Here is a 13,321-nt window from a genome sequence, read left to right on the forward strand (position 1 = left end):
AGCTACCCACTCTAATGTTATAGAGCGTACCTACATGCACGTTACATCAAAAGAAAGCTTACTATTCTGGAACGGTCATAAGTTTATTTACTTTTCGGTCGGACAAATATTGTTCAGACAATATACAAAAAACCTTCAAAATTCCACTCATTATCTGCTAATTAGCATTGAGTGACGTCAAGGTTGACCAATCCTGTGACCTGATGATTGAACAATCCTACAGTTCAGTCACCTGATGGTTGGCCAATCGCTGTGTCTGTGGGCGGGACTAATGAGTTTGAACTCAGGCATCGGGTAGCCATTACTTCAACTACTTTCAGAACAAAATCTGCTAATTCAGCTTCGAAAAAGTTAGTATCTCTTTTAAAAATAACATAATATTTACCAATAACGTTTTATACGTACTTTCACTTTCATCTTTGAAGGTATTAAAAGGTAGAAATGTTGCCCCGCAGCAGATTCACAGAGAGACAGAGAGACAGGGCCGAAAGCCTGGGACTCGATTTAAACCGCCCGGCCCAAAACAGTTAGTCTCGCTTTTAAAAATAACATAAGATTTACCAAATATGTTTAATAAGTTATTTAACTTTCACCTTTGAAGGTATTAAAAAGTATAAATGTTGCCCGGCGGCAGATTCACGGAGCAACAGAGAGAAAGGGCCGAAAGCCTGGGACTCGATTTAAACCGCCCAGCCCAAAACAGTTAGTCTCTCTTTTAAAAGTAACATAAGATTTACCAACTGCCAACAGCCCAAATCAGTCCCAGGCTTCCGGCTCACTTATCCCCGAGGCCCGAGAGGGGGGACAGACAGGGGCAAGGAGACCGCGCAGCCCAAAATTGCACTCGCACCGCGGGGCTCCCCCGCTGGTATATATATATATATAAAGCGGTTGGTTTGTCTGTCCGTCTGTGTGTCCGCTATACACTCAAATGTTATAAAGCGTACCTACACATATGTTATATCAGAAGAAAGGTTGTGATCAGGGGAGTGTCATAGGTGTATTTAATTTTTGGTCAGACAAAGATTGTTCCGACAGTATACAAAAAACTTTCAAAACTCTGCTCATTAGCAGTTGACCAATCCTATCACTCATTAGGGTTGAGTGATGTGATGGTTGACCAATTCTACAGTTCAATGACCTGATGGTTGACCAATCGGTGTGTCATGGGCGGGACCTAATCCTGCAGCCTCCCGAAACTTCGATGCCATTTTTTCCGCTGCTTTTCCTCAACTGCGTTGGCCCGTAGTGGGAGGTGCGTTGGGGTCACTCGGGCCAGGCCTCAGAACCGCTTGGCCCGATACACACAGCGGAGGAGCGGCAGCGGCCCGCCGTCAACCGCACGGCCCGAGACTGCGTCGGCCCGCTGGAGCGGGAGGTGAGTTCGGGTCACTCGGGCCGGGCCTCACAACCGCTCGGCCTGAGACACACAGCGGGGGACCGGCAGCGGCTGGCCATGAACCGCACGGCTTGACACACAAAGCGGGGTAGCGGCAGTGGCCCGCCGGCAACTGTGCCGCCCTCTAAACTGCCTTGGCAACGCCGCCCCCCCCCTGCTAGTCTGTACATAGTTGCTACAGTGTGATAATACTACTCACAATAAAGTACCAACAATACAATAGGAAATATTTGTGCACACTTATAATAGTGTGATAATATCACTCACAGTAAAATACTCATAACACAATAGGAAATATATGTACAGTCTCATTATAGGAGCAGTGATGCAGTTAAATAATGACATCCATTAATAGTAACTGTCTCCAATAGTTTAGCTGGAATGCCGATAGCTGCAATGATGGGATTGTAAATGGCAAACACCAGACTTTTTGCTGACCCGTGCATTTCTCTCCGAAAATCTGAGCGCGCTCTGCACTACACTCACAGATTCTCACATTTATACCTGATGTCAGGCTCCAGGGAGGTAATCAGATGGTTTCATCTTTCATATTAATAACACTAATTGAAGCAAACAGATTAGTGCAGCCGCTGCCAAGATCGTGTTTATGGTTTGATGGAATAGAATGTCTTAAAACAGCTCTGACACGGCTCCGAAGTTATATACTCAGGGATTACCGTATATTCCCGGTTACATTTCTTCATAAAATATAATACAACGCTGAATAAGTGATTGCAATGGTGAGAGTGAGCCTTGTACAGGAGCATTTCACGGGTGTAAACACCATAATGCTGAGTTATGAAGCCTCATTCCAAGCTATAATTAACCACAGTAACTCTGGTCCTGCCACCGGAAAATGCGGCCACGTTCCTGGACAAGGTAATTATCTAGCTCCAGTCTTGATAAGCACGGGTCACGTGCAGTTGTCTCCATTACCCTCTAAAAGTGTACATCAACTTTAACCAACGGTATGTGTATTCAGTGTGGATAGGTACAGTTCATCACATTTGTATTCTGTATGGTGATGTCCAGGTTAGCACAGTTACATTCAGTGTGGATAGGTCCAATTCAGCACGGTTACATTCAGTGTGGACATGTCCAGCTCAGCAGTTACATTCAGTGTGGACAGGTCCAGTTCAGCAAAGTTAGATTCAGTGTGGACAGGTCCAGTTCAGCACGATTACATTCAGTATGGGCACGTCTGGTTCAGCACGTTTACATTCAGTGTGGACAGGTTCAATTTAGCATAGTTACTTTGAGTATGTGTCGGTGCAGGCTCGATGGGCCGAAATGGCCTCTATCTGCACTGGTGATTCTGTGATTCTGTGATTCTGTGAGTGTGGGCAGGTCAAGTTCAACACAGTTACACTCAGTGCGGACAGGTCCCGTTCAGCAGTTACATTCAGTGTGGGCAGATCCAGTTCAGCATGGTTACATTCAGTTTGTACAGTTCCAGTTCAGCACAATTTGATTCAGTGTGGACAGGTCCAGTTCAGCACGGTTACATTCAGTATGGGCAGGTTGGTTCAGCACAGTTACATTCAGTGCGGACAGGTCCAGTTCAGCACGGTTACATTCACTGTGGGCAGATCAAGTTCAGCACTGTTACATTCCGTGTGGACAGGTCCAGTTCAGTACTGATACATTCAGTGTGGACAGGCCCAGTTCAGCAAAGTTACATTCAGTGTGGACTGGTCCAGTTCAGCACGTTTACATTCAGTTTGGACAGGTCCACTTCGGCACCGTTGCATTCAGTGTGGACAGGTCCAGTTCAGCACGGTTACTTTCCACTGTTCCAAAGAAAACAAACCAAGCCTACCAAGCTTTCCACATAGTTAAAATTCCCCAGTCCAGGCAACATCCTAGTAAATCTCATTGGGAACTTCTCTCGTGCAATCACATCATTCCTTTAATTTGGTAACCAGAACTGCACGCAGTATTCTAGCTGAGGCCTAACTATTGTTTTATTCAGTTCAAGCATAGCCTCCATGCTCTTATATTCTAAGCCTCGTCTAATAAAGGCAAGCAATCCGTTCAACATCTTAAGCTACTTATCTGCCTGGCCTGCTACCGTCAGTGATCTGTGGACTTGCACTCCAAGACGCCTTTGTTCCGCTACACATTGCAGCACCCTACAACTTAGTGTTGACTGGTCTAATTCATCCCGGCTTCATTCAGTGTATTAGGTCCAGTTCAGCACAGTTACATTCAGTGTGGGCAGGTCCAGTTCAGCACGGTTACATTCAGTGTGGACAGGTCCATTTAAGCACGGTTACACTTAATGTGGGCAGGTCCATTTCCTGGAATTTACATTCAGTGTGGACAGGACGAGTTCAGCACAGTTACTTACAGTGTGGAGAGGTTCAGTTCAGCACGGTAAAATTCAATGTGGCCAGTTTCAGTTCAGCAGGGATACATTCAGTGTGGACAGGTCCAGTTCGGCGCAGTTTCAATCAGAGTGGACAGGTCCAGTTCAGCACAGTTACATTCAGAGTGGACAGGTCCAGCTTAGCACAGCTAAATTCTGTGTGGACAGGGCCAGTCCAGCAGAGTTACATTCAGTGTGGTGACCGGTCCAATTCATCACAGTTACATTCAGTGTGGACAGGTACAGCTCAGCACAGTTGCAATCTGTGTGGACAGGTCCTGTTCAGCACAGTTACATTCAGTGTGTTCAGGTCCAGATCAGCACATTTAAAGTCAATGTTGACAGGTCGAGGTGAGCACAGTTACACTCAGTGTGGCTAACCTCGTTCATCACGGCTACATACAATGTGTTCAGGTCCAGTTCAGCACAGTTACCTTCAGTCTGAAGCGGTCCAGTTCAGCACAGTTACATTTAGTTTGGACAGCTACAGTTCAGCACACTTACATTCAGTGTGGACAGGTCAAATCCAGCACAGTTACATTCATAGAATCATAGATTCATAGATATTTTCGGCCGACAAAGAGCTATGTAGCCTAATCCCACTTTCCATCTCTTGGCCCATAGGCCTGTACGTTTCGGCACTTCAAGTGCACATCCAAGCATTTCTTAAATGTATTGAGGCTTTCTACCTCTTGCACCCTTTCAGGCAGTGAGGTCAAGACCCACACCACACTCTGGTTAGTAAATTTCTACTCAAATCCGCTCTAAACATACTACCAATTACTTGAAATCTATGCCTCCTGGTTGCATACCCCTCTGCTTAGGGAACTACGTCCTTCCTATCCACTCTATCTAGGCCCCTCATAATTTTAAACATCTCAATATGGTCTCCCCTCATTCTCCTCTGTTCCAAAGTAAGCAAGACCAGCCAATCCAATCTTTCCTCATAGCTAATATTCTCCTGTCCAGACAATATCCTCGTAAATCTCCTCTGTAACTGCCCTACTGCAATCACATCTTTCCTGTAATTTGGTGGCCAGAACTGCAGGCAGTATTCTAGGTGTGGCCTAAATACCATTTTATACTTTTCAATAATAACCTCCCTGCGCTTATATCCTATGCTTCGGCTAATAAACACAATTATTCTGGATGCCTTCCTAACTAAATTCCAAACCAGTTCTGCTACTGACAGAGATCTGTGGCCATGCACTCTAAATCCTCTTTGTTCCTTTACATTATTCAGTCTCCTTCCGTTTAGTGTTGACTGGTCTAATTCATCCCGGCAACATTCAGTGTGGACAGGTCCAGTTCAGCAGACTTACTTTCAGCGTGGACAGGTCCTGGTCAGCACGGTTACATTTAGTGTGGACAGGTCCAGTTCAGCATGATTACATTCAGTGTGGACAGGCCCAGTTCAGCCCCGTTACATTTAGTGTGGACAGGTCCAGTTCAGCATGGTTACATTCAGTGTGGACAGGTCCAGTTCAGCAGAGTTAAATTCAGTGTGGAGAGGTCCAGTTCAGCATGGTTACATTCAGTGAGGGCAGGTCCAGTTCTGGAGAGTTCCATTCAGTGTGGTCAGGTCCTGTTCACCACTGATACATTCAGTGTGGAGAGGTCCAATTCAGCACGGTTACATTCAATATGGACAGGTCCAGTTCAGCAGTTGCACGCAGTATGGACCAGACCAGTTCAGCACAGTTACGTACAGTGTGGACAGGTCCAGATCAGCATAGTTGCAATCAGTATGTACTGGTCCAGTTCAGCAAAGTTACACTCAGTGTGGACCGGTCCAGTTCAGCACAGTTACATTCAGTGTGGACAGGTCTATTTCAGCACAATTACATTCAGTTTGGACAACTCCAGTTAGCACGGTAACATCGAGTGTGCACTGGTCTAATTCATCCCGGTTATATTCAGTGTGGACAGGTCCAGTTTACCACAGTTACATACAGTGTGGACAGGTCCTCTTCAGCACAGTTACATTCAGTGTGGACAGGTCCAAGGAAGCAGAGTTTAATTCAGTGTGGACAGGTTCGGTTCAGCACAGTTAAATTCAGTTTGGATTGTCCAGTTCAGCTCAGTTACATTCAGTTTGGATAGGTCCAGTTCTGGACGGTTACATTCAGTTTGGACAGGTCCAGTTCAGCACAGTTCCATTCAGTGTGGACAGGTTCGGTTCAGCCCAGTTACATTCAGTATGGACAGGTCCAGTTCAGCACAGTTACATTAAGTGTGGAAATGTCCAGTTCAGCACAGTTTCATTCAGTGTTGACAGGTTCGGTTCAGCACAGTTACATTCAGTTTGGATAGGTGCAGTTCTGGACGGTTACATCGAGTGTTGACTTGTCTAATTCTACCGGCTACATTCAATGCTATTCAGTTCTTTAGTGGATCGCTATGGTAGTAACGTCTGGGATGAAGCTAAATTGAAATTGACCAAGTTTATCCGGATTCAGCACTGTCTGCAAGGATCTCAATACTGACCAAGCAGCTGGGCCTGATATGAGCAACCAGGGGCGTGCAAAGAAATGGGGAGTGCGGCCCATTGGCTCCGTGCTCATATATTAAGCAGCTCGGTGGGACTGGAATTGTTTGGTGGACTGGTGAGAGGCCCATTTGGTTCCAAGATATATTAAAGGAAATGTGAGAACCGGGAAATTACAGACGCATTAGGCTCACTTCAGTTAAACGCATCGTCAGTGAAGCACTGTACGGTTACCTTGACAGAGAATCGGTTAATATGGAATATCAACAAGGTTTCAGACAAAGGTTTGGTCTCACCAACTTGGGTGAACTTTTGAGGAAGTTACTAGCTTGATGGAAATAACAACAGAAAATGCTGGAAAAACTCAGCAGGTCAGGCAACATCCGTGGAGAGAAATTTGAGTTGACGTTTCGGGTTGGACCCTTCTTCAAAACTGGAAAGAAAAGAAACTAGATCGGAGGCAGGGCTGCGATCGGACAAAAGAATAAAAGAAACAAAAGAAGTAAAAGAGATTAGAAGCTAGACGAGATAGTAATAGGCTGGGATTATGTGTAAAGTGTACTGGCAGGGCAAAGGATAGCTGCCAGGTGTGAGAGAGAAACAAAAGGAAAGGGGGGGGGTAAAAGGAGTGGAACAATTACAAGAGAAAATGAAATGGGGGCCGAGCTTATGATCTGAAATTGTTGAACTCGATATTGAGTCCGGAAGGCTGCAGACTGCCTAATCGGAAGATGAGGTGCTGTTCCTCGAGTTTACGTTGAGCTTCCATGGAACAATACAAGAGGCCAAGGACGGTGAGGTCCGAGTGGGAATAGAGCGGTGAATTAAAATGACAGGCGACCGGAAGCTCGGGGTCACCCTTACGGACTGAATGGAGGTGTTCCGCAAAGCGGTCACCCAATCTGCGTTTGGTCTCCCCAATGTAAAGGAGACCGCATCGTGAGCAGCGAATACAGTATACTAGATTGCGAGAAGTACAAGTAAATCGCTGTTTCACCTGGAAGGGGTGTTTGGGGCCCTGGACAGTGGGAAGGGGGGAGGTATAGGGGCAGGTGTTACATCTCCTCCGCTTGCAAGGGAAGGTGCCAGGCGAAGAGGAAGTGCTGTTTGGGGTGATAGAGGAGTGAACTAGGGTGTCTCGGAGGGAGCGGTCCCTGCGGAATGCTGAAAGGGAAGGGGAGGGGAAGATACTTTTGGTGGTGGGATCACTTTGGAGGTAGCGGAAATGCCGGAGGATGATCCGTTGAATGTGGAGGCTGGTGGGGTGAAAGGTGAGGACAAGGGGAACCCTATCGTTGTTCCGGGAGGGAGGGGCAGGGGTAAGGGCAGAAGTGCGGGAGATAGAACTGACACGGTCGAGGGCAGTGTCCTCCATTCTCCCAGTTTCTCCGCCTCCGCCGTATCTGCTCCGACGACGCCACCTTCCACACCAGTGCTTCAGACATGTCTTCCTTTTTCCGCAACCGAGGATTCCCCACTACTGTGGTTGACACTGCCCTCGACCTGCTTCATCTTCTCTGGCAGCCATCCATCCCCAGACCTCCCACCCACCCATCAGATACAGGAGAGTTGAATCACACCGTTAGAATTTTGCATAGGCAGCTCCCATGATAAATATGGACATAGTAATGCAATATTGAAATATAGAGATAAGGACAGAATGCATGACTTTTAATTGGGTCTCAATTACGCCTATGTGTTGTCCATTTTCCTGCTGGCCTCAAGACCTCCGTCATCTGTGCAATAAATTTAACGTAGACTCCCTGTGTGGAACGTCAGACTAGTCTCTGTGCATATGTGTATATATTAGCCAATCTCCCATTATATTGCACACAGGAAGCCAACAACATGTTCAGTCTTCAGATTAAGCTGCCCCATACCGAGCAAACAAGACCGACCCCCTGATCTCGCTGCAATTTTCCATCACTAATCCTTACAGTTCATAAGTTACCAGGTGCGGGAAGTGCTTGACTGGAGTTCCATTGACTGTATGGAACCCATAGATTGCAACATGTATTCAGGTGGAATACAGTGGGCCAGACACGGGAACTGTTAACATCAGCCCAATAATACCCACACCCTCAGTGTGTACTTGTCTGTGGACAGAGTGACATGGCTGGGATTCAGACCAAGTGTCTGTGAGCAGCCATTCTGAGGCGCTTTCTGTCTGTTCAAGGGCTGGTACCTGTCTACCTCGGAGGGCAGGGAAAGGGAAGTGTAAGGAGACAACAAGAGGGGTTTCATCCTGTGAGACGAGTCTGCCTCTGCACCATTTTAAAGTCCTCCCCTAAATGGAGAGCAAGTTCTTCATTGGAAAGATTGCGTATCTCAGAGCCCCAGAGCGCTTCCTCAGGGCGTGGTCTGCAGGGCAGATCTATGCAGTCACAATATTGAGGCACAGCGTCATTGTTGTGTCACCGCTTATGACGTCACTGCAGTACCTAGCAAGCAACCTTGTGACCAACCTCGCTGAGGCTTTTATGGGCTGTGTTTAGCTAGGAGCTTTTCCAGACAGTGAAGAGGAGCTGAGTTCAATGTGTGTGGAGTGTGTGCGGGAGTCACTTTACCTTGTACATCACAGCATTGTTCAGAATGTTTTCAAATAAGGAAGCGTTATTAATTTTTATTAAATGGTGACTCTGGTGCACACACCATGGACTGAAACATAGAAACATAGAGGATAGGAGCAGGAGTAGACATTTCGGCCCCTCGAGCCTGCTCCGCCATTCAATGTGATCATGGCTGATCATCCAAATTCAGTACCCAGTCCCTGCTTTCTCCCCATACCCCTTGATCCATTTAGCCTCAAGAAATATATCCAACTCCTTCTTGAATAGATTTAATGAATTGGCCTCTACTGCCTTCTGTTGTAGAGAATTCCACAGGTTCACCACTCTCTGGGTGAAGAAATTCCTCCTAATTCCTGTCCTAAATGGAATAACCTTTATCCTTAGACTGTGACCCCGGGTTCTGGACTCCCCGACCATCGGGAACATCCTTCCTGCATCCAGTCTGGCCAGTCCTGTCAGAATTTTATAAGTTTCAATGAGATCCCCTCTCATTCTTCTAAACTCCAGCGAGTACAAGTCCAATTATCCAAATCTCTCCTCATATGCCATTCTTGCCATCCCAGGTATCAGCCTGGTGATTCTTCGCTGAACTCCTCCCAAGACCAGAACATCCTTCCTCAGATAATGCGAACAAAACTGCACACAATTCTCAAGATGTGGTCTCACCAAGGCCCAATACAACTGCAGCAAGACATCCATGTTCCTGTACTCAAACCCTCTCGCTACGAAGGCCAACATACCATTTGCCTCCTTAACCACCTGCTGCACCTGCATGCTTACCTTCAGCGACTGGTGCACAAGGACACCCAGCTCTCGTTGCACTTCCCCTTCTCCCAATCCACTGCCATTCCGATAATAATCTGCCTTCCTGTTTTTGCAACCAAAGTGGATAACCTCACATTTATCCACGTTATATTGCATCTGCCATGCTTCTGTCCAGTCACCCAACCTATCCTAATCATCCTGGAATTTCTCGGCATCCTCTTCACAGCACATACGCCCACCCAGCTTTGTGTCGTCTGCAAATTTGGAGATATGACATCTAGTTCCCTCGTCTAGATCATTAATATATACTGTGAAAGCTGGGGTCCAAGGACTGATCCCTGCGGGACACCACTAGTCACTGCCTGCCAATCGGAAAAAGACCCATTTATTCCAACTATTTGCTTTCTGCCTGCCAACTAGTTCTCTATCCAAGTCAATACTTTGCCCCCAATCCCATGTGCCTTAACTTTACACGCTAATCTCTTACGCGGGACCTTATCGAAAGCCTTCTGAAAGTCCAAATATACCACATCCACTTGTTCTCCCTTATCTATTTTACCAGTTACATCCTCAAAATATTCCAGTAGATTAGTCAATCACGATTTACCTTTTGTAAATCCATGTTGACTTTGTCCGATCCCGGCACTGTTTTCAAAGTGCTCAACTATTACATCCTTTATAATGGACTCTAGCATTTTTCCCACTACCGATGTCAGGCTTACCGGTCTGTAATTCACCGTTTTCTCCCTACCACCATTTTTGAATAGTGGGCTAACATTAGCTACCCTCCAATCAATGGGTACTGTTACAGATTCCATCGAATGTTGGAAGATGATCAGCAATACATCTACTATTTCTAGGGCCACTTCCTTAAGTACCCTAGGATGTAGATTATCAGGCCCTGGGGATTTATCGGCCTTCAGTCCCATCAATTTCCTTACAACCATTTCCTTACAAATACTGATTTCTTTCAGTTCCTCCCCTTCATCAGAACCTATGTTTCCCGACATCTCTGGGAGGTTATTTCTGTCCTCCTTTGTGAAGACAGAACCAAAATATTTATTTAATTGTATGCCTTTTCTTTGTTCCCCATTATAAATTCCCCTGATTCTGACTACAAGGTACCTACGTTTGACTTCACCAATCTTTCTCTCTTCACATATAGATAAAAGCTTTTACAGTCAGTTTTTATGTTCCCTAGAAGCTTATTCTCATATTCCATTTTCCCCATCGTAATTAATCCTTTTGTCTTCTTTTGTTGTTTCATAGACTGCTCCCAATCCTCAGCTTTACTGCTTTTTCAGGCCAATTTATATGTCCTCTCCTTGGATCTTATGCTATCCCTAATTTCCCTTGTTAGCCACGATTGAGTCACCTTTTTTGTTTTATACTTGCTCTAACTCCGGATCTTACAAGCCGAGAGCCTTCCTCGTTAGAGTCCTAATGTCATCCTATATTATCCATGCTACCCACCCTCCTTTTCCATTCTGCCTATTTATTTGAAATGCTAAATATGCTGGAATATTTAGATCACTCCTTGGTCAATTTGCAACCACATCTACGTAATGGCTATTAGATCAAACGCATTTATCTCTATTTGTGCCAGGACTGCCTCTATCTTGTTGCGAATGCTTCATGCATTCAGATAAAGAGCCTTTCATTTTATTTTTTTAACATTTTCCCTGATTTGACCTTATTCATTGAAGCACTATTACCGTTAACCATTCTGTCTCTTCCCATCTCCCTCTGCCTATCTTTACCCAAATCGTTAGACTACTCTATGGCATTGAATGTTTCTTGAGATTCATACATTTCCCCTCACATGAACCCTCATCTGCTCTTTACTTTCAAGCTCTTTTTACAGCCCTAGTTATTTGATTCACCAAGATATCATCCCAGTCCGGTTTATGTGGGGCCCCTTCAAACAGAACCGCTTCCTCTTTCCAAGTAATGGTACTAGTGTCACATGAATCAAAACGCCTGACTCACACACAACTCTTTGAGCCACACATTCAAATTTCTGATGTGATTGACCCTATGCCAATTTGCGAGTTGCTCAGTTAGTATTCCAGAGATTATTACCTTTGAGGTTCTGCTGATTAACGTGGAACCCAGCTCGTCAAACTCGCGCAGCAGAAACTAATTCCTAGTTCTAACTATGTCCTTGATTCCTACGTGAGCCACGACAACGGGATCCTCCCCCTCATGCTCCAAGTAATTTTCTAGCCACGAGGGAATATCCTTAACCTTGGCACCGGGCCGGCAACAGAGCCTTTGCGACAGTGAGGTATTTATCCTTCTGACTATATTAACACCTACCCTTGCCTTTATATTCCCCCACCTGAATGGTTTCATGCACTATGGTGCTGTGATCAAATTATCCATTCCATCTGCATTCTTTGTTCTCAGCAATAAATATAGGAGGTATCTCTTATCTGTTGGACAAAGTCCAAGGCTGAGGCACCTACATCACTATATCCTGTGTAATCACACCTGCCTGACTCGCAGTCACATCCACCTGATCCTGACTGCTGACCAAACCTAAACAAGTACCTAACGTAAGGGTTGTCACTGCCTCTAGGACCAATATGTCTAGCCAACTCTCCCATTCCCTGATATATTGTAATGTTTGCACCTCGGACTACATCTCAGCAGCTCTGAGCCAAAGTTCCTCGAGTTGCAGACACTTACTGCAGATGTGGTTTCCCGAAATCTTATTGCTCTCCTCCAATTCCACAGGCTGTAGTTGTGAAACACCACCAGCTCTGCCATCCCAATCAAACCTTGTTTTTTAAATGTAATTATTTAAATTTTTTATTTATTCGATATTTTTATTTTGTTTCTAATTAGTTAACCTCGTTCAAGCAATTGATTTAATAAAGTTATATTTATACGTTCCCAGCTCTTAGTTTAAATGACTGCCCGAGATTATAAAGTAAAATACAGTCATACTCACCATCGAAGCAGGGAGCTGCTGTCCTGTGAAGTCTCTCCTTTTCTCCACGCCACTCTCGGCCGCTGTCCCCGCTCTCGCTGTGCTGACCTTTGAGTCTTTTAAAACCTCACTGCCCGGCTGCAGGTTGGCCACTGGCCAGTTCCCCTGTGTTTTCCCTGTGGTTGCTGGGAACTGACCGGCCCGTCCGCCCGTGGACTATAAACTGACAGAGCTGCTTTCCCCGCACCGCCCCCTTTTGGTAAACACATGAAACACGAGCCTGGCGGTCGAGAGCTTGATAAACCTGCCCCAGGACTTAGCGGGGCTCAAAACCAGCAGGAATCCAGCGGGACTGAATCCCGCGACCTTCCTCACCTCTACCGTTCCTGTTAGTCGCTGACTGTGGGCGGTGAAAGATGAAAACCAGCCTCACTGCATGTGTATCACAGAGTTGAGGGGATTGGGCAGAAAAACAGACCAGCACGTTGTGATTTTGCTCAATCCTCTCATCATTTAATGAATTTAACAATTACAGTAAAGGGATATTTCACAACATTCTTCAACTCCTCTCCGAATTTAGTCTGTGTGATGGCATAAATACACGTGTTGGTGGGGCTACTCAGGAGCTGAAGCACAAATCCCAGTTCCTGTACAAATTGAGGTAGATATACAGGAAAAAAGTCTGAAAGATACAATCGGTAACCCACAGAATACAACAGGAACACTGCCCATAACAGATTAATTTCCCGGATATAAGAAACTGTAAAATGATGGATTTCCTTCGCTTCTCCATCTC

The sequence above is a fragment of the Somniosus microcephalus genome, chromosome 4, assembly GCF_052327205.1.
Source record: "Somniosus microcephalus isolate GS21.2 chromosome 4, FLI_Smic_1.0, whole genome shotgun sequence".
Taxonomy (NCBI): Eukaryota; Metazoa; Chordata; class Chondrichthyes; order Squaliformes; family Somniosidae; genus Somniosus; species Somniosus microcephalus.